Raw genomic sequence first — 22,303 nt, 5'->3', positions numbered from 1 at the left:
CTTGACTCTGCTTCTGGCATGGATCTTTTCCCCTCAACTCCTGAGCCTCTGTGAAAGAAATATGGCTTAAAGCAAAACTAAATGCACAACCTAAGTGTAGTAATGAACAAAAAGTGAGAGTATTATAAAAAGACGTCCTGAAGGATTTATAAATGTTTCCTGTCTGTGGCTCATATGGGAACATTGACTACATAAAGCAAAATCACTTAGACTGTAGATTTTTATACTGACTGTATGAAATTAATGGTTTAAGGAGAAATTAAACCAAATTCTCCTTGTTACTGTTATAGCCCTACAAGTACTATTTTGAAGATAGTATTTGCCTCAGATTAATTCTGACATAATTAATCTGTGTCTGGAAACAGAACATTTTTAATAGACAGCACAGCTGAAAAACAGTTGTTTTAACTATAGGAAACTTTTTTTCCTCCCTGGTCACAGGGTCTTTTCTCAAAGAAGTTATTGTGGTGATGCTACCTTGAGTTTTCTCTATTTCATCAAACTGTTTGAAGATGGTCATTAGGTCACTGGCTATTTTTTATATACAGAAGGAACCAGTACAGATTCAGATAATCTTATGGAAGAACTAGTAATTATTTTAATTACAACAGCTATGTTGTAAGTTGCAATAAAGAGGTAGTGCACATTCCCTTGCGGATTTACATGCCCACATCTGCATTGTAGGACATACTTTTCTGCACATGAGTAGTTTGCTTATTACCTTAAATAAAAAAAAAATATTCATGATTTGTAAAAGCTGATTTTAAACTTCAAAGTAGGAATTAATTTTTTTCAAAAGTTAGCCAGCAGCAGCTCCAGAGTTGAAAGAAATAAAAGACTTTTAGTTGGCAAAGTCCAGATGAAACTCTTAATAGAAAAAGGATACTATGTGAAAAAGTCCCTAAGGTGCCTGTTGTCTCTTAATATTCCCAGGCAGAAAACTATTTCCCAAAGGTTTGCAGGTTTGAAAGCTATTTGTGTTTGGCATCTTTGGTGTCGATGATGAACATGGAAAGTGGGATGGGTTCCTGCACGACGGGCTCTCCCTTTGAAATATGAGATGGCAAATCATTTCTTTAAACCCACTGGTTGGCAAAGCCTGGGAAATAAATGTAACAGTGCATGGAAAAAATGCAATCTCGAAGTTCTCCAAGTAGGCTCCTCAGTGGAGAGCTGTGATAGAGGGGAAGGGAGGTGCAATGATAATAAGAAGTACAGAAATGAATTAGTGGTGTACAGAAGGGGAACTGGGAGGGTTTCCCCCCTGTCTTCAGTATAAGAATTTGGCAACATTCACAGTGCAATAAAACATTGCAAACAAAACATAATTTTCTTCCTTTAAAACATATTCTGCAGTTAAAGCAAAGACGTTTTTGAATTCAGGTGCACAGAAAACTGTTGAAACACAGGATGAAGTTGTGAAAATCCTGGTGGTTCACTGGTATGCAATGGCATCCCTCAGTTTTCTGCAGCTCAGGATGTGTCTCGTAGTGCTTCAACTATGTAGTCTGCTACAAAGTTGTTCCGGAGTTACTTAACGAAACCAACTGTATGGGGTGCAGTCCATGGATTCCAGTGAGGAAGTGCCTCTCCTGGGTGCATCTCCTCACTTGCTACATTGGGCACAGTTGTTATAATCCCTCTTTCTCCCCAGAGAGGATTTTCCCTTACATATACACGTGTGTGTGTACATAAATAAAATTAGGATTGATATCTTAAATGTCAAGTGACAGTGTATATCCACTCAGTTCAAGCTGTAACTACTTACAGCAGTCATTAAAAATCAGTGTTTATAAAGAGCATTACCTGCCTGTAACAAAATTGCTTGGGGAGATTTACAGGGTGATGTCTGGTGGGTGACAGATCAGGGCAGCGCTGAGACATGATTTTGAAATATGTGCTTGTCTCTCTGGGTATCCTTAAAGAGAATAAAGGAATTTCCTTTTTAAGGAAAAAGGAAAAAGAAAGGAAAAATTGTAGCTTGCAGGGAATTCAGAGTAGGAAAATTTTAAATCTGTCAGCAGGGGTGGTGTTTGGAGGTTTCACGAGCAATGCATGAAATAATGTTCACTGAGCTGGAGAACAGCAGTATCTGGTAAAGAACCTTTCGAGGTTTCAGTGCCCAGCATTCCTTTTCCAAGCACAGTTCTTAACACTGTGTCGGGGCTTGAGGGTTGTTGGCAAAGTGTTTTTCCATCCTTCGCTTGCAGAGTACAGCATCACAGAAAGCAGGATTCAAAGAGCCCCCCAGATGTTCTGTTGGCCCCTCCTTTGCCTGGAGAAAGGATAAACTGTACTTACTTCATTCCCAACAGATGCCTGTTGAACCTGTTCATAAAACTCTAATGAGCGAGATCCCACAGTCTCCCTGGAAAATCCATGGCAGCACTTCATGCTATTAATCCTTCCTTGTCTCTTCCCCCTGCCCAAGTAGCCTAAATCTCCCCACATTGTTCATGTTATGTGATGATCTGGAATGCAATTCTGTTTGCTTTTAGAAAACTGCATGAGCAACTTGGCTGTAGATGACGTTCAGTTCCCTTGGCAGTCTCACACTCGAGTCCTGCACTAGGAAATTCTTGCCAGTTCTTTGTGATTTTTGTGTCTGTCTCATGATACTCGGTGTTTTCCCTGAAACTGCAGTTACTGAGCCACAGATCTTCACTTTTATTACAGAAGGAAAAAAAGAATCAAATGTCCCTGCTCAGGAAAATGCTTGCAAAGACTTATTAAAAAAAAAACACAAAGGAGTTGTCAACCAGTGTTTTCAAGTTTGCTTTGTAAATTTTTAGGCTTTTTAAATATTTGGGCTTCCAAGTATTAGAGATTTTGATCCCAAGAGTGCATGAAGGTCAGGTAACTTGTCTGGGTCTGAGCAAGCACAGCACAATCAGCCCAGAGAAGTGAATTCTAAACCTTGGTAGGCTAAAAATGCAAAAATATTTTTCTGTTGCTTTCAAAATCAGCATAGAGTTGAATACTACACTACCCTGTAGAGCCCAAGGTGAACTGTACTTTATGAAACCGTAGTATTTGCAATCACAGCATCATACTAATACCAAACTGTGCTAAGGAGTGTAGTGTTTGCCTTGAAAGAATTGAAGGTTGAAGTGGTTCAGAAAGTTTGGTAAACAGGGAACTGCACTCCTATAAAAAGGAAAATACTGAGATAAAGTGTTCAGATGGGGCAGCTCATTTTCAGGAGGAATGTGGGAGGGATATTCATTCCTGCTTTGTCACATTTACATATTTATTTTTCAAAATGAGCGTTACTTCGTTTTTGTATTACTTTTTTCACATAGATGTTACTTGTTATGACAAATAAAGTAACCTCATACATGTAACCAATACTAGGTTATAAGGATCTGTGTCTTAAAAAAATGCTTAGGATTTTATAGATCTGCAGTCAAGTGGAGTGACTTGTTTCAGAAGAGTTTTACAAAGTTCTTCAGAAAATAGCATTAAAGAAAGGATTGAGGGGGAGAGAAATGCCAACTGTCCCTCAGTTTGTATGTTATTAACACATACCAGATGTCTCTCTTACAGGATAGATTATGAGTTGTGACTGAAAGAATTTTAGTAAAAAACCTGTAACTTTTCAAGTCAGTCAAATATTAAATGCTCTGAGTATTTTTTTCTCTGTATCGCTTGTGAGTTTGCTACGATGTTCAAAATAGGTTTGGGTTTTTTCTCCTCTTGCCCCAAACCAAAATCCATCTGGTGTTTGTTGGCTTTCTGCAGATGATGACTGGACTTAGTGGCTTTGACCCTGGTTCATTTTGATTAAGCTTGTTAGTATTTTATGGTTTTAGTATCTGTTTTACAACATTTTCATTACTGTGTATTTTATTAAGGTTCAAGTGGTTTTGTATTTTTATGGTTGCATCTGGTCTGCATAAACTCTGCTCCAGTTTAAAAAGCTGCTTGTCTCCATCCTGGGCATGGGGAATTCTGAGGAATAGTAGGATGTGTGTGTCAGTCACAGGTTAGCACCTAGAAAACTCTTGCTTCTGGACTAGCTAATTTGACTTTGGGCAGCAATAATCTTACTGCCCAAAGTATGGAAAAGGCTGTCTGTCTGTCTTCATGCCTTTGTGTTTGGTTACACGTGGATGTTTCATATTTCCACGCTTCAGTATTTTGCAATGTTTGCCTTGAAAACAAGAGCAGTTATTCTTGAGAGGTGGTTCAGGATGCCATTGGGGCAAGCAGGATCCAAACACACTGCTGGATCCTTACATTTTTTAGTCAGTGTTTAAGAAGAAATCCTGCCTATATCAGTCAAGGAATCTTGAGTTTAATTACCCATTAAGTTGATAAGTTGTTTTTCTCTTGATAATCATACAAGTTGCTGATTTGCTTTGGTGTTCAACTGGCTGCATGTTGTATAAGCTTCTCCTGCCTATACTGCTTGATTAATAATGTTTAAACAGGACAAAAAGGATGCTTTCTTATTTTAGTCCCATAGGTTATTATATTTCTGAAAGGCAAAATAGGAGGACTTCAGATGTAAATTTAAATAATACTGTATTGAATAACTAGTCTCTGAGACTGTAAATGCACTGACAGTGTATCCCAAGTCCTTCTTGGTTTTATCGTATCCTTTTTCAAGTGTTTGTTCTAGAGCCCTGAGAATTTGAGGGAGTCCTTACCTGACTTTCTTTAGAGGCATCTGTTTGTAAACCATTTGCTGCAGGACTGAAATACTTCTGGTCCTTCCCAATTTCTCCTAGCAGATGAATTCTGTTAATGACTTGAGTGTCCCAGTATGCCCTAGGTATATAAACACACACACGAACACAAATATTTTTGTGCACACAGATGAGCACACAAAGTTTTGCAAACAGTAAGATGGGAGTAAAACGTATTTGTTGGTGCAGATAAAGAAGTTGGACTAATAGGACTCTGATGGGTTTTAATTTCCACTTTTAGTTCTTCAGGTCAGTCAGTGATTTGAAGGTGGTGCGTACCAGCAAAATCTGTCAGTCTCACAACTCAAGAAAGGACAAAATGCCTGGTTAGTTCCCTGGTGTGTCTGTGCTCCGTGCAGTGTTGGGGACCTCAGCTTTCCTGTGCTTAGCCAGGGCGGTGACACTGGGTGGGACTAGTTTGACCCCGTGGAACTGCAGGAGTATTGCCACAGCACAAAGCACGGCAGTTGGCTGATGTGCACCTGTGCTCTGAAAAGAGTAAGGTTATGTCTGCAAGGTTTTGGTCTCGTTGCTGCAGGACAGCCCTGCCAATGAAAAAGCAAAATGAAGGTTAAATCAACACCTGCTCCTTGCAGAGTCCTGTCAGTGCCATCCAGCTGGGGCTGGATGGAGTTCCATTCCCCAGCACTCTCGAGTGTTTTACACACAGTGGACAGCCCCTGTCCAAGCCATGGACTGCCAGGTTCTCCATGAGAATGTTGTGGAAAATGCCGTCAGAGGCTTTATTAAAGTCCAGGTAGACACGTTACAGTCCTTCGCTCATCCATAAGGGTGGCAGCCTGTTTCAGGATTTCCTTCATGGGAAGTGCCCAGCCTGCCTGGACTCCTCTGCCCTTCAGGAATGCCTTCCCAGGGAGCCTGCCAGCCCGTCTCCTAACGGGTCTGTTGTGCGCTCAGGTGACACGGGAGATGGCATGTGCTGCCCCGGGAGATGGCATGTGCTGCCCCGGGAATGTTCCCGAGAAGGCGGGACGTGTCCCTGGGGAGCGGCGGCGGGACACCCGCGCGGGGAGCGCGGCCCGCAGGGGGCGCCAGAGCGCAGCGGCGGCGGGGGAGGCGGAGAGACAGAGGGGAGAGACAGGGGTGGGACAGGGGAGAGACAGAGGGGAGAGACAGGGGTGGGACAGAGGAGAGACAGAGGGGAGAGACAGGGGTGGGACAGGGGAGAGACAGAGGGGAGAGACAGGGGTGGGACAGAGGAGAGACAGAGGGGAGAGACAGGGGTGGGACAGAGGAGAGACAGAGGGGAGAGACAGGGGTGGGACAGAGGAGAGACAGAGGGGAGAGACAGGGGTGGGACAGAGGAGAGACAGGGGAGAGACAGAGGGGAGAGACAGAGGTGGGACAGAGGAGAGACAGAGGGGAGAGACAGGGGTGGGACAGAGGAGAGACAGAGGGGAGAGACAGGGGTGGGACAGGGGAGAGACAGAGGGGAGAGACAGGGGTGGGACAGAGGAGAGACAGAGGGGAGAGACAGGGGTGGGACAGAGGAGAGACAGAGGGGAGAGACAGGGGTGGGACAGAGGAGAGACAGAGGGGAGAGACAGGGGTGGGACAGAGGAGAGACAGGGGAGAGACAGAGGGGAGAGACAGAGGTGGGACAGAGGAGACACAGAGGGGAGAGACAGGGGTGGGACAGAGGAGAGACAGAGGGGAGAGACAGGGGTGGGACAGAGGAGAGACAGAGGGGAGAGACAGGGGTGGGACAGAGGAGAGACAGGGGTGGGACAGAGGAGAGACAGAGGGGAGAGACAGGGGTGGGACAGGGAGAGACAGAGGGGAGAGACAGGGGTGGGACAGAGGAGAGACAGGGGTGGGACAGAGGAGAGACAGAGGGGAGAGACAGGGGTGGGACAGAGGAGAGACAGAGGGGAGAGACAGGGGTGGGACAGAGGAGAGACAGGGGAGAGACAGAGGGGAGAGACAGAGGTGGGACAGAGGAGAGACAGAGGGGAGAGACAGGGGTGGGACAGAGGAGAGACAGGGGTGGAACAGAGGAGAGACAGGGGTGGGACAGAGGAGAGACAGGGGTGGGACAGAGGAGAGACAGAGGGGAGAGACAGGGGTGGGACAGGGAGAGACAGAGGGGAGAGACAGGGGTGGGACAGAGGAGAGACAGGGGTGGGACAGAGGAGAGACAGAGGGGAGAGACAGGGGTGGGACAGGGAGAGACAGAGGGGAGAGACAGGGGTGGGACAGAGGAGAGACAGGGGTGGGACAGAGGAGAGACAGAGGGGAGAGACAGGGGTGGGACAGAGGAGAGACAGAGGGGAGAGACAGGGGTGGGACAGAGGAGAGACAGAGGGGAGAGACAGGGGTGGGACAGAGGAGAGACAGGGGTGGGACAGAGGAGAGACAGAGGGGAGAGACAGGGGTGGGACAGGGAGAGACAGAGGGGAGAGACAGGGGTGGGACAGAGGAGAGACAGGGGTGGGACAGAGGAGAGACAGGGGTGGGACAGAGGAGAGACAGAGGGGAGAGACAGGGGTGGGACAGAGGAGAGACAGAGGGGAGAGACAGGGGTGGGACAGAGGAGAGACAGGGGAGAGACAGAGGGGAGAGACAGAGGTGGGACAGAGGAGAGACAGAGGGGAGAGACAGGGGTGGGACAGAGGAGAGACAGGGGTGGGACAGAGGAGAGACAGGGGTGGGACAGAGGAGAGACAGAGGGGAGAGACAGGGGTGGGACAGAGGAGAGACAGAGGGGAGAGACAGGGGTGGGACAGGGAGAGACAGAGGGGAGAGACAGGGGTGGGACAGAGGAGAGACAGGGGTGGGACAGAGGAGAGACAGAGGGGAGAGACAGGGGTGGGACAGGGAGAGACAGAGGGGAGAGACAGGGGTGGGACAGAGGAGAGACAGGGGTGGGACAGAGGAGAGACAGAGGGGAGAGACAGGGGTGGGACAGAGGAGAGACAGAGGGGAGAGACAGGGGTGGGACAGAGGAGAGACAGAGGGGAGAGACAGGGGTGGGACAGAGGAGAGACAGAGGGGAGAGACAGGGGTGGGACAGAGGAGAGACAGAGGGGAGACAGGGGTGGGACAGAGGAGAGACAGAGGGGAGAGACAGGGGTGGGACAGAGGAGAGACAGAGGGGAGAGACAGGGGTGGGACAGAGGAGAGACAGAGGGGAGAGACAGGGGTGGGACAGAGGAGAGACAGAGGGGAGAGACAGGGGTGGGACAGAGGAGAGACAGGGGTGGGACAGAGGAGAGACAGAGGGGAGACAGGGGTGGGACAGGGGAGAGACAGAGGGGAGACAGGGGTGGGACAGGGGAGAGACAGAGGGGAGAGACAGAGGGGAGAGACAGAGGGGAGAGACAGAGGGGAGAGACAGAGGGGAGAGACAGAGGGGAGAGACAGAGGGGAGAGACAGGGGTGGGACAGAGGGGAGAGACAGGGGTGGGACAGAGGAGAGACAGAGGGGAGAGACAGGGGTGGGACAGAGGAGAGACAGAGGGGAGAGACAGGGGTGGGACAGAGGAGAGACAGAGGGGAGACAGGGGTGGGACAGAGGAGAGACAGAGGGGAGAGACAGGGGTGGGACAGAGGAGAGACAGAGGGGAGAGACAGGGGTGGGACAGAGGAGAGACAGAGGGGAGAGACAGGGGTGGGACAGAGGAGAGACAGAGGGGAGAGACAGGGGTGGGACAGAGGAGAGACAGGGGTGGGACAGAGGAGAGACAGAGGGGAGACAGGGGTGGGACAGGGGAGAGACAGAGGGGAGACAGGGGTGGGACAGGGGAGAGACAGAGGGGAGACAGGGGTGGGACAGGGGAGAGACAGAGGGGAGAGACAGAGGGGAGAGACAGAGGGGAGAGACAGAGGGGAGAGACAGAGGGGAGAGACAGAGGGGAGAGACAGAGGGGAGAGACAGAGGGGAGAGACAGAGGGGAGAGACAGAGGGGAGAGACAGGGGTGGGACAGAGGGGAGAGACAGGGGTGGGACAGAGGAGAGACAGAGGGGAGAGACAGGGGTGGGACAGAGGAGAGACAGAGGGGAGAGACAGGGGTGGGACAGAGGAGAGACAGAGGGGAGACAGGGGTGGGACAGAGGAGAGACAGAGGGGAGAGACAGGGGTGGGACAGAGGAGAGACAGGGGAGAGACAGGGGTACAGATGTGAGACAGGGGTGGGACAGATGTGAGACGGGGGTACAGATGTGAGACGGGTGGGACAGATGTGAGACGGGGGTACAGATGTGAGACAGGGGTGGGACAGATGTGAGACGGGGGTACAGATGTGAGACAGGGGTGGGACAGATGTGAGACGGGGGTACAGATGTGAGACAGGGGTGGGACAGATGTGAGACGGGGGTACAGATGTGAGACAGGGGTGGGACAGATGTGAGACGGGGTACAGATGTGAGACGGGGGTACAGATGTGAGACAGGGGTGGGACAGATGTGAGACGGGGTACAGATGTGAGACAGGGGAGAGACAGGGGTGGGACAGGGGGTACAGATGTGAGACAGGGGGTACAGATGTGAGACAGGGGGTACAGATGTGAGACAGGGGTGGGACAGATGTGAGACAGGGGTGGGACAGATGTGAGACGGGGGTACAGATGTGAGACAGGGGTGGGACAGATGTGAGACGGGGGTACAGATGTGAGACAGGGGTGGGACAGATGTGAGACGGGGTACAGATGTGAGACGGGAGAGACAGGGGTGGGACAGGGGGTACAGATGTGAGACAGGGGGTACAGATGTGAGACAGGGGGTACAGATGTGAGACGGGGTACAGATGTGAGACACGGGGTACAGATGTGAGACACGGGGTACAGATGTGAGACAGGGGGTACAGATATGAGATGGGGTACAGATGTGAGACAGGGGGTACAGATGTGAGACAGGGGGTACAGATGTGAGACAGGGGAGAGACAGAGGGGAGATAGGGGTGGGACAGAGGGGAGACAGGGGGTACAGATGGGAGACAGGGGAGAGACAGGGGGTACAGATGTGAGACAGGGGAGAGACAGAGGGGGGACAGGGGGTACAGATGTGAGACGGGGTACAGATGTGAGACAGGGGTGAGACGGGGGTACAGATGTGAGATGGGGCAGACAGAGGGGAGACAGGTGGTACAGCTGTGAGACGGGGTACAGGTGTGACAGGGGAGACAGGTGGTACAGATGTGAGACAGGTGGTACAGATGTGAGGCTGGTGTGAGATGGGGGAGTCAGGGGAACCCGGTGGTACAGATGTGAGACGGGGGAGCCAGGTGGTACAGATGTGAGGCTGGTGTGAGACGGGCGACTCACAGGTGACCCACGGGTGATCCGTGCGTGAGCCGCGGGGAGGGATGGCCCGGAGTCTGCCTATCCCGCCTTCCAGACACAGCCTGGGGCTGCAAAAGGCCGGGCTGCACGACTGCAAGCACCAGGCTCTGCGGGATCTTTAGGGAAAGGTTATGTCCGAGTATATTTAGTGTTTGTCTGTGAAACTTCCAACGTTTCAGTAGTTGCATAGTATGAAGAATTCTGAATTCTGATGTCCTGCTGAAGAAATTCACTGTAGCAAAGTGGAGAAGTATTAATTTTAATTGTGGTTTGTCCAGTAAATAAACCCTTTAAGCTGGTTCTCTCTGCAGAGATCTTAGTTAACATCTGGTCACTCAGTATGAGAAATTGCAAATAACTCATACACTGTGAATGTATTTGGTATTGCCTTTTCTTTGGTGATGTGTGTGTTAGGGGGGTGGGTGTTCCCAGCAGAGGAACAAGGAGGAGTGAGTTTAGGAGGTTCAATTTTCGTCTTTATCTTAACATCTGCTTTGGTACCATCTGCACTTTAGGGAGCATATGCAGCACTGTCCTTGCTCCATGTGCCTTGGGGTGGTGTTCTGTGTACTTGAGGGGATTCTGTAATTATTAATGATTGGAAGCATGAGTATGTGCCTTTTCATGGGGGGGTGGTATTATTTATACGGTGATTTATGATGTTGCAGACATCCATTCTGAAGTTTCATTTAAAAATTCGTTTGTGGGCAGAACTTGGGTCATAGACAAAACCTTAGCAGTGACCCATCGAAGATGGAGGTGAGGGGGAATGTTATTACTTCTATGATTCTGTTTTCTCTTTGAATTTCTTTTTTTTTTAATTTGACATGGGTATTTTAGAAACAAGCTGAATGCATTTTAGTGAAAAGAACTCTTACAGAGGTGAACTGAAGACTCGGGGCTTGGTTTAAACCTCGGTCTGCACTGTCCAGCCTTCTCCTACGGGCTGGTGGGTTTCTGTATTGCTCTCTGCAAAGGAAACAGAGGAGGAAAGGTATCTCAGTGTGCCTGTATATCTATGGATATCTGTAGAGCTGGGCAGGTTGTTTATGGATAATTGACTGATATGGCACAAGCTTATGCCCTGGTCAGTTTTGGCTTACTGAGAGTTCAGTTTGATGAGGTTTTAGAGGCTTATCCTGATGTATTTGTGGGGTAAATAGATTGAGACAGGTACCAAACCCCCTCTGGTTCACTTAACAGACACTTGGCTTTGGCCTGTGTTATATTAACACTTGCGTTGGTTGTGCCATCGTTATTCTAGAGATTTGAAAATGCAAGGTTTTCTTTTTCACGGGGCAAACCACGTAGAACATACTTGTTCACAACTTTAGTCAGTTCTGAAGACATGGAACGGAATTGCTTGATTTTAATGACCCCGGAGTCAATTTAAAAATGTGATTATCCTGTGCTTCAGACAGATTCTGTTGTTAAAGCACTTTTAAGGAGTATCCCTTGGTAATTCCAAGCTTTCCCTGCAGTTGGGTGGCCATGTTGTGGCCGTGGTGACAGTCAGGGCCAGGCCTTGCCCTGACAGCAGGCATAGCACAAGCTCACCCTGCAGTGCAGTGCGGAGGAGCAGCACAAATCTGGGCTTCTTGCAGTCAGATGGTTTTGAAATACAGTCCATTAGTTTATTGTCCATATGGAACCGGCACTCTGGAAATGTAGGAGCAAAGAAACGAGTGGCAGCTGAGAAATTCCACTGACCCAGTTAAGTGTAATTACAAGGTTAGAACTGGGGCCAGAAGGGTTGAGCTCTGCCTGTAACGTCTCAGTGCTCAGCCCCGTCTGAACGGCATTACCTCATCTCACATCCATCCGGGAGCAGAGCTCCAAATCCCACGAGAACAGAGCCAAGTTATCCAAGGTCGTTGTACGAACAGAATGTGGAGAATCCTCTTCCCGATCTCAGTTACCAGGCCATGCTGACTAGCCTGGGATGCAGCCTCACATCTGTGAGGGTCACTTTGGTTTGGGTGAAATCCGTTTGTCAGATGGTTCCTTGGCACTGCCTTTCCCACGTGTTCCATGTGTCAGGTGGGAGGGAGGGCCAGGAGTGTCAGCAAGAAGGGAAGGATAAATACGCTGCAGTGCCTTGTAGAATAGCAGCTTTCTGTGAGCACATGGCATCAGTTGGAACAAATGACATGCTGCTTCCAGTGATGTCATCCACAGAGTCTCAATTGCTGGTAATGCTTCTAGCCCCAATAAATGCCTTTTCTCTTGAGTTCTTCTCAGGAAAGGAATCAGCTTTTATATTGCATGCAGCAGACTCAATCTCTGTTTCTTCGGTCATTTTGAAATTTTTGTGATAAAAAAACAGGGAGGAAAAAAACCCCAAGACATTGTATAGAAGTATTAGTAATTCAGAAGTATTTGAAGGTTTGGATTTTTCTTGGAGTGAGCCCCAGCAGTGGTTTTTTGTTTGTTTTTTTCATGTGCATGTTTTTATAATGCTGTAAATAGTGACAGGGATAATGGGCTAAGTTACACAGTCGAAAAATTCAAACTGGGACTGTTGTTTGGGTTTTTTAAAATCCGTATTAATTTTTGTATATATAGACATAAATATTAAGGCCATGAAATGAGGCAGAGAAATAATGTATTGAGTAAAATACAATGAATGTGCAAACACAGATTTTTAGTATAGGTAACAGGTGACAACGTGAGTAGAAAAATAAACCATGGAGTTTTAGAGTGCTAACTAAAACATTTGCTTGGTCTTTCTTCAATATTTTTTAGATCTTGAAATAATGCTCGTTGCCATTAACAAAATGTCATAGTTGTGAGATCAGGGTTTGGAAGAATCTTTGTTTCATTTCAGACTTTTCTGAAAATGGTTACATTCTGTTGTTTATTTTGTTTCCCCAGTCTCTGGCACAAGGGCTGTGTCATTTGAAGTGAGTTTGTCCAGCAAAGGCTTTGATTGTCACGGTGTGGATTAACAGTGGCAATTTCTTGCTCTGTGCAGTGGAGAAGTGTTGCTGAATTTCACTGATTATTTAGATGGAAATTAAAAAATAAGATTTCCTATGAAGAGTGCTGATAACACTCCAAGGGCCTTTTTCCCAGAAGCTACCACAACTCTTTTGTTATTTAATATTAATAAGTAGAGTTGGGCGAGTTTTTTCTCAAATTGCACCCTGTAATTTTTAAGGGCTCAGTCAATGATCTTATTGATTTTTTTTTAATTTTTTTAAATATAACAGTCTGGTAGATTTTTCTAAAACTTGCTGTTATTTTATAAATGTAACTACTTGTTGAAATATGAAAGCATTGTGAAAAGTTTTAACTACACTTCTCGTGTCACTTATATATCTACTGAACATTCTCAGTAGCTTCTTCTTTCCTTGAGTGAGCTTAAATTACATTTTCATTATTTTTATCAAAATGGAATGAAGAAATAAAGTCGTTTATTTCTTTGTGTTTATCTTGAAGGTAATCAATGATAAAAATACATAAGCAATACAAAATCTGCTTTTAATTCTGCAGGTGTTGTGAAGTGTATTTCTGAAATTGCTCTAGTAGATGTTGCTTTTTGGATTACTTTCTAGAGGCATGGATTATGTGAAATTTGTCTCAAACTTTCTGTTTGCGGAGTGCAGAAAAGCCTCCCAGTTCTCAGCTTTTCGGTAGTTAGAGCAGTGGAGTGCTGGAGGAAGCCAGGCCTGATTGATCAGCCCCTGCCACGGTGCCGTTCGATCCCAGTACAGCCCGGCCGGGGTGCAGGAGGGAAACCCGTGTGCTGGAAGGCACAGTACGGGAGAGCTGCTACGTTCTGAGCAGAAAACAGTCTCCCCGCGTGCTCTAAAGAATGAACAGTGAGAGCATTATCCCCGAAATCAGTCCGAGGGACAGTGGAACTGAATCCCTGCCGGCAGATCCTGCTTTCCGCAGGGGGTGCTCCTGCAGGACCCTGCTTTCCCGGGGCACTGGTGGCACTCGCTCACCGTGGTGTCCCAGGCACTGGCAATTGCTGCTGGCAGGGCTGGAGCCTGGCAGAGCTGCCTGTCTGCCCGGGACTGTCTGCACTGCTTTATTTATTTATTTATTGCATTTTATGTATATAACGTTTTCCTATGTAACAGCGGCTGATAAAAGAAGAGATCACAACCTCCTTTCCTGGCAGTTGCAATTTCTTCCTGACAATTCCTCCAAGGTTGCAACTTCAGGAATTTCACACAGCTGCCCCCACAGAAGGGGGGAGAAAGGGGAGGAGAAATAATACTGAAATGTTTTATCCTTCCTCAGTGGAATATGGGATTTCCTGCATTGTTTTCTGGGTGTCCAGGGTCTGGAATAGGCAAAACTCCCATACAGTTCACTAACACATTTTGCACAAATATTTGTGACAGTTTTAAAACATGATCTTTTTTTTTTTTTCTGCTTATCATTGCTCCCTGAAGTGTTTTTCTTTTCCCTCAGCTCTGTTCCTCATCTCAAATAATACTGATCTCCTACCTGTCTTGTCCTTCCCATTGGTTTCAAACTGGCTCAGATACTTGGCAGTATTTTCCAAAGCAAGCAGCCAGTTACCATGTGCATGAATCTTTATTTATATGCACTATTTGGGAGTCAGTGCTGCCTAACTTTTTTCTCCTCCTCCCTGCCAGTCTCTTAGGAGGTGCTGCAGAAGGATCACTCAGCCTTATTGCTGAGTAACAGAGGCACTCAGGTGCAACTGGCACTTCAGTCCAATGGAGAAGCCCTTCCTGGGGTGACACTGCTGGATGTGTCGCGTTAGTTTGTCTCAGAAAGTGGCCGTGCAGCTGTAAAGAGGTGAAATGGAGCTTATTTGGTCTGTCGGTGGTAGCTTGGTTTTATAGCCCTGCCTAGAAAGAAAATTAGGTGTAACAGAATTGTCTGTGGCTCTGGCAGGTTTGTGCCCTTCCTAAACCTCCAGTTCCCTGCTGTTACTTGTTGCTGTAGTGTCTCTGTCTCCGGTCCTTTGCAGTTCCACACCTGGCAGGCACTGAGGCCTGGGCAGCAAAGTGGGTAACCTGGTTCTGTTCCTGGCATTGTTTTACCTGGGTGGGGAAAGAAACATCAAGTCACTTCCCTCTGCTTCCTTTCCTCCTTCCTTGTGATGCACAGAGTGATAATGACTTCCTTATACCAAGTCTGGGAATGAAACACCTGTATGTAAAGATTTCTTTATTAAAGAATTTGTAGTCTTGAAAACAAAATACTTCAAAACACACAAAACCCACTCTTTGTAGAACCTTGTTTAAGCAAAAGGACACAGGGAGGGATCAGCATTCTGTATCTCTCTGATCTTGGTAGATCTCTGAAACGTGGACACAGGCTGTGGGCTGGCAGAAGTGACAGGCAAAAGCATAAATACTGACTTCACTTACATTGCTGAAGTGGCTCATGCCTGTGGACGTGACTCCTAAACAGGAATCAGAAGCCTTGCCAAAATTAGAGGGTGTCTCAATGCAATATTCAGTCAGTCCTTTCATGCTTTAATAGCAACACTGCAAAATCTCCTCTGGTCTCTCCTGGATTCCTCCAGGTTGCAGAGATCAGCTGGCTGTGGGACAGAGGACCTGCGCTGTGTTCTGCACTTCTTAAGGCAGGCTCAGTAAAGCTCTGGGCTGGGCTCACTGTTTCCAGGCAGCAGCAGTTCACAGCCCTCTGTCCTCATCTCTTCCCTTGCTCTCAAGGCCGTGTTACAGTCACATATAGGGAGATAATTGCCAGTTCACTTGGCAGATTCACGTTGGCATGCAAGGTCCATAGTGTTCCAATGAGAAAGGAGGTACGAAGCTGGCACTCTAACACCTCTGATCAGAAGAAACAAGTAAGACAGATAAAGTTTCCATGCAAATAATGCAATAAGTTACCCACTTGACAGAAGTACTGAGGGCAAGATGCTGATATTGATACCTCCCACATCCTCTTTAGAGGGAAATTTTTTTAACATCTACAATAGTTAATTAACTATTTTAAAAGTACCTCTGAAAATATTAAATAGTTGGGTTTTGTGTGTTGAGGGGGTGGTGGTTGTGGGTTGTTTGTGAGGGGGAGTTGGTGGAAGTTTGCCTTCACAGAGATAGCCACTGCCTTCTCCTTATGGAGGAATAGAAATTGTAGTTGTATCAGACCTTGAGTGACAGCCCTCCCAGGGGCAGGAACAGGCACTCTGGGATGAGGCTTTGCCATGACAGAACATAGCTTCTGCTTCATGGCATGGGCCTGGGGCAGAAAAATGCCATGAGATGGAAAGATTTTATCGGTGCTGGTTGGAAATAACCTGTATGACTACCTATGATTTTATTACTTGTGGGTAATATGGAAAACCTGGTCTCCTGCCAGGAAAACTTGCATGGCACCACACAGTGTCTTTTCCTCCCAAAGCCTCATTTCTAGAGAAGTAGTATTTAATGCTGTCCTGTGACTCAGCTGGATGGGTCTGAGATTCTTCTAGAAAAGGCAGTGGGGCCTGAGGTTTGTCCTCTGCCCGTTACCCCTTCTTAGAAGTGTAATTCATGAAGTCTTACTCCTGCTGGGTTCTGGTGCTCTGGGTTATTAAAACATATCCCTTTTCCTAGAAGAGGTGTGATAAGAACACAGCTGATCTCTGTGGGCTCACCCTGTCTCTCATGCTAAGGTATCAACTGAGCAGAGAAAACAAACTAAGAAGTTTGAATGTGTCCTTATGGAAACACAAATGGATTTTTCCCCCTGTTTTAATTTAGTGCTGATCCAGAGAGACAGTATATGATAGTTTAACAGAAAAGAAAAAAATCAGCAATTTTACTGCAATTTTAATTTTAAATTTTAAAAATTTTCATTTTGCTTTTAAGTAAAGTGAGTTAATCTGATCTGCCTCAGACAGTAAACTGCTTTCTGCTCTATTAGTATGGATTAAATACAAACTAATGCCATTAAATGTGTCAGTGGAGCAGAGGAGAAAAACTGTAATTTTCAGCTTTTTTATCAGTCCTCCTGACTTGCCTAAATTTTACTGCCTTCTGATCATGTAAATGTGTGATTGTCTGTACCAAATGTGTGGTACTCTGTACCACAAAATACTATTGGGACACAACTCAGCAGCTGTGAGTTTGAAGACAGGAGAAGCACTTTTGGGTTTGCTGAGTTTTCCTAATGTGTAGCAGGTTTGTAGTATGTCTGAGGTGCAGAGTGATGATCCAGGAGGCAAACCAGCCTTTCCTGGCAGGCTTTGACAACTTACTGAAGAGAACAGGTATTGCTTGATTTCTTATTCAAGTTGTGCATTGGCTACAGGCTGTCCCAGTAGCACAGTGCAGGACCCTAGGGATGCCTTCCCAAAGATTTTTCCAGTGGCTCTGTGACTTTGTTGTAGACAGATTTTGACACAGATTTGACATAGATTCCTGTGCTCGTTTCAAACGTGCACAAGGATACTGTAAGGATACAGAACATGCAGTAGTAGTTCTTGGAGTGCTTGCAAAAGCTGTTGCCAGTGTCTCTGGAAGGCTGCAGGGTATCCCTCGTGCAGACATGGCACTGAAGGGCTCCACTGCTTTGTCCTGCCCCTGCAGTAGCAGGACTGCTGGAAATGCCCCTCGGCCTGCCCTGGCTGGGCCAGGCTCCAAGGGGGGCAGCATCCAGCTGAAATGCCAGCAGGGATTTCCCACTGCCCCCCAGCATCCAGCAGGATTGGAGTGCTCTGCATTACCCAGCTATGAGGCTCCCAGGTGGAAAGCTGTACCCTAACACCACCTTATGGGGTGTCTCCCAGGAGGAAAACAGTTGATCCAGTGTTATATCCTTACCAGTCTGTAGCCATGACAGTGCAGCTCCTCGTGATTACCTGAGGCCCAGCTCTGCATTTTAGGAAGTAGCTTCCCCTGAAGTGATTTGTTTAACAGTTTTCTGATGTGCTGGCTGCTTTCCTTGGTGTATCTGTCCATGTTCTTCCTCTGCAGCATGAGTTACTGTTCCATTTGTGCTCCATATCCTCTTCTCTTATTGTTCTTCAGTACTAGGTGATCATATGTTTGAAGAATTGGTTTCCTCATTAAAGAACTCAGTTATTTTGTCTCGATGACTATCAATTTTCTTTTTTTTTTTTCTCTAAACTGGAATTTTTTTTCAAGAAGCTTCTCACCTGTTGTATTTTCTTCATTTCTTTATAGGAATTACCTCTTTCAGGAGGTTTTCTGTTGTCCTCTGTGGCAACAGTGCTGCAGTTTGCCTTTGCTTACAGTGATGTCCCTGAAGTGATCAATCCCTGAAACTTTTTGTGTTCACATTGCTGGTGAAACATTGTCTATGTAGGTTGACTTGTCAGGAGGTGACACGAAGGGAAAAGTGCTTGTTGTTTGTTTATGATCAGTCTGTACCCCGTTTCTGTTGTGCCTAAGGAACTTTGGTTTTTAGGACAATAACTTAATTGAAGGTAGTGTTTTGATATCCTGGAAGTCCACAGAAGTAACAACCACTTCAGTAGCTGACAGTTTTGGAGAGAAGCCTCCAGGGAAGAACAATTCAGCTGAATGAGGAAAAAAAAGGCAGTTATTTTTAAAGAACGGTATCAAAACCCACAAAGCCTACATATGCAATTTGAGTGAAGCTGGTATAGAAGATGTTAATGAGTTTTAACTTCTTGATAATTCTAATGAGCCTGCTTTGTTCTGTCAGGGGTCTTAGGAATGCAAGTTTCTTCAAGGATGAACTTTACATGTACTTTGGTTTGTAGACAAATTAGTTTACTTCTGAGAGTGAAAAAATAACTGGCCTGGGGACATGTGTATTACTTCCCTGTTCTAAGAGGGAAATTTCAGTTAGCCACAGTTGGTATCTTTACATTCCTGAACTGTAAAGAAACCCAGATGCACTAGGAAAAGAGGAAAAAAAAAACCTTCAGAAGGAAGGTAAGTACCTAGAAACATTAACAGCCATACCTTACAATCCTGGCTCCTGCTCTGCCTGGATTTTAGTACCCAACATAGCCCTTATTCCTGAGAGGTGCTTTTTATCCTGTTTTTCAAAAGTTCCTATAATGTGAATACCCAGCCATGTCCTCCTTCATGCTTAGGAGGCTTTGCTAGGGCCCAGGCAGCCCAGCATTGCCTTCCTGGCAATGAATGCCATTAACCCAGCCAGCAGAGCCCTGCTGTGCCCTGGCAGAGTGGGGTGATTGCACCTGAGCTGCCGTCTCCAAATGTGGATGCAGTTGTAAGGAAGCCTCTGGAATCTTTTCTCCAGAATACAGATGCCCAGGTCACTGAAGGTCACGTCCTCAGCCCTGCTCTGTCAGGTGCCCGTGGTTCCCTCCAGCCCCTGGAGTGCCCGGTTTGTGCCAGCCCCTGCGTGGCCAGGCCCAGCTGGGTGGCAGAACCCTCCTGCCCTGGTGAGGACAAAGTGAGCTCCAGTGAACTGGGTGCTCTCAGGAGCAGAGCAGCAGCTCACAGTGTGCTCACCTAACTGTGTCCATGTTCTAGGTGATGACTAACATTTCCCATGGACAGAGCACAGTTAGGAGACAAACGCTCTCCTTCCTCCCAAGGCAGAGGCGGGAGAGCACCTAAAGGTGTTCCATCTATGAAAACAGATGTGTTACTGAAATGCTGCAAGCTAAACAAGGAATAATTAAGGTTAACGTGCTGCCAGTTGAGTTCTTAAAACCACATATGAGAGCAATGTCTTAGACAGAAGGATCTGATTTAAGGTCAGTTGTTACTTGCTAAACTGGCCTGACTGAATGGAAAACGATTTGGTTGCTTGCTTTTTGAGGTGACAGGTGTTTATATCAATCCCTTCTCTGCCATTTTGGTTTTGCTTTCAGTGCAGGTCTTTTAAAACACACATTCTTGTCTGTGTAAATACTGAAACCTTCCACTAGAACTGTGAGTGCTTAAATACCTGAAACCTTGGCACCATATGTTAACTGCCTTTTCTAGAAGAATCTCATCCAGTTACTGGGATTTAATCTTGAAGCAAATAACTCATACATGTCAAGTATTTTATCTTTTAGTTTCCTTTAAGCTTGGAGCCTTATCTAGCTGAAGTCTCTCCCTTATTTCTAGCAAAATACTGTTTCACTATATGAATTTTACCTTTCTGCCCTCTGTTTAGCATAGGGAGAGATTTAAATATGCAATATTTTTTTGTTTTCAGTTCAACTTTTAAATGAATTCATGGAATACAAATAATAGATATTTTTATTACAATACAGTAATATGGGAAAAAATGAAAAATATACATGGGGGAATCTACCACTAGAGAGAGCTTACTGAGAGTTCTGGAAAAGGTAGTGTGTGTTTGTAAATAAAAACACAATTTAAAGTTGGAACAGTGTATATATGTGTTAGCTGGGTGGTGATAGCTAAGAAATTTTGACATACAGAGTTTTGCGAAAGCAGAAAAGAAACCACAAGCTGCTAGTAAAAAAAAGTTACTATTTTTAAGTCTATATTTGATCTATGGATTGCAAAGACCCTTAGGTACCTGAGTTCTCAATTAATTTCCCAGGCAGAATTGTAATCTGGTTTATGCTGACTTTATGCTATATAATAAAGGCCAAATTAAATAGTGGGTGGGCTTGGAGTAACCTGATCTAGTGGAAGGTGTCTCACAGCAGACATGTGGAATGAGATGAGCTTTAAGGTCCCTTCCACCCCAAACCATTCTGTGATTCTCTGCTATATTGAGAATACAGATGTATAGCCAGTGTCTGGACTCCTGTGGTGAATACACTGTGCTCTGTGTTCCATTAGAAACACCTGTATATTTGAGGGGATAAGGGACAGTACTTACCCAATCTTTCCAGCTAAGAGCCAAAGCTGACATACCTGCCAGTCAGCTGGAATGCTTTTCTTCCTTCCTACTGCCCAGGAAGACAAGAGGAAAAGCAAAGTGGAAATGAGAAGCAGAAGATGGGCTGTAACCTTCAGGAGCTGCCAAGGACTGGTTTTACCTGGGCTGTGTGGGTGGAGAGCAGAAGCTGTGCTCCTTAACTGATGCTGGCTTTGGTAGTGGGAACGGCCAAGGAGAAATGGAAGGGGGACAAGGAATTAGGGGGATTTCAGACTGGAGAAGTGCATGATAATAGTGTGTAAAATGGCCATCTCCACATAGCTTGTCACATTTTAGGAATCCTGGTACATCTTCCCCTGCTTTAAGAGGCACTGTAAGTATGAATGTGTATTATCTAATTAAACATTCATCAAAGGTTTTATCAGAATCAGTTTACTTATGTGCCCCCCCAAATTAAAACCAAACAGCTAATTCAAAATCCTCTCTAATTTGAAGTCCTTAAAAACACTCAACATGTAATTTTTTTATTATTAAAAAACAACAAATAAATACTTTGCTAGTCATTTCATGTCAACCAATCTCATGTGAGGACAAAAGCTATTATTTCTGTGAGGTCACTGTGAAAGAGGGGTTATGAGTGCAGTAAACTAGACATCAGCATCACATAGTGGCTACTGGGTAGACAGAAGGCCTATTTATGTGGCAAGCAAAGGATGGGGAAAACGAAGGCATTCAGGGATTCTGAGGGCAAAATTGATCACCAGGCCACTAAATAACTAAACTGTCTAACTCCTGAACAATTACAGTGATTCAGGAAGCTCGGGAGGTTTGGGCTTTCCTTTGGAGGAAGGAGAACTCAGGAGAGGATGAACAGATTTCACTCAAGGGGAAGAAGTTGAGTATCTGTCCAACAAGTTTTTGTTCATGTTCCTGACAATAGTTTGGAGGTTTGCTTTGCTGATAACTAATACCAAAGTGATCTTCTCACAGATCTGTAAATAAACAGTATACCAGCGTTAGAGGAGTGGCAACAGAACCACGTGTGTCTGTTATGTCAGGGGGTTTATTTGGGTGTAAAATTTCATTGCAGTGGATTTGCCCCTTGCACCACTACAGAAGGGGTAAGGGATAGGAGGAAGCTGAGCAAGATTTGAAAGGATACAAACAGTCTGAGGAAAAAATTTCAAAACATTTAGGCTCTTAAACCTTGACTGTAGCTTACTCTATATGACTGCTTATCAGTGTACAGTGAGGTCCTGCACCTCAATTAAATATATATGTGTATCTACCAGGATAGTAAAAACCACAAAACAATAAAACATTTCTGCACAAAGATGATTTTTTCCCCCTTTTTGAATATTAAACTTGGTAGGTCAGATGAGCTTTGTAAGTAAATTATTGGCTTCTGTTCCTTTCACACCCTGACTCTTCTTCCAGAGGCACTATTGCAGTGCTCCAGACTCCTAAAGGCACAGGCTGGTAGTCACATACTGACGTTTGCTTTCTGGTGAAGTGTAATTGCTCTGCTTTACTCTACTCCATTCCATGAGAAGGACTTC

At 45.9% G+C, this 22,303-nt stretch overlaps 2 long non-coding RNA genes across 3 annotated transcripts in view; one reads left to right on the top strand and one right to left on the bottom strand.

Moving 5' to 3' along the window:
* Positions 1-22,303, top strand: part of LOC127463297 (uncharacterized) — a 275,239-nt gene that overhangs the window by 93,974 nt on the left and 158,962 nt on the right. The gene's annotated exons all lie outside the window — the stretch shown is intronic.
* LOC127463301 (uncharacterized) lies at positions 1,817-12,245 on the bottom strand. 2 transcript variants are annotated; one of them, XR_007900770.1, is made up of 4 exons: positions 11,798-12,245; positions 10,871-10,961; positions 4,653-4,773; positions 1,817-1,918 (listed from the first exon to the last, which is right to left on the bottom strand). It is a non-coding gene; the product is annotated as an uncharacterized LOC127463301 (long non-coding RNA). The 2 variants fall into 2 exon arrangements; XR_007900769.1 differs by lacking the exon at positions 1,817-1,918 and having other exon boundaries at positions 4,293-4,773.

This window comes from Manacus candei, unplaced genomic scaffold (assembly GCF_025592945.1).
Source record: "Manacus candei isolate 608988 ecotype Guabito, Panama unplaced genomic scaffold, ASM2559294v1 h1tg000153l, whole genome shotgun sequence".
Classification (NCBI taxonomy): domain Eukaryota; kingdom Metazoa; phylum Chordata; class Aves; order Passeriformes; family Pipridae; genus Manacus; species Manacus candei.
This window is presented reverse-complemented; position numbering and strand designations above follow the sequence as displayed.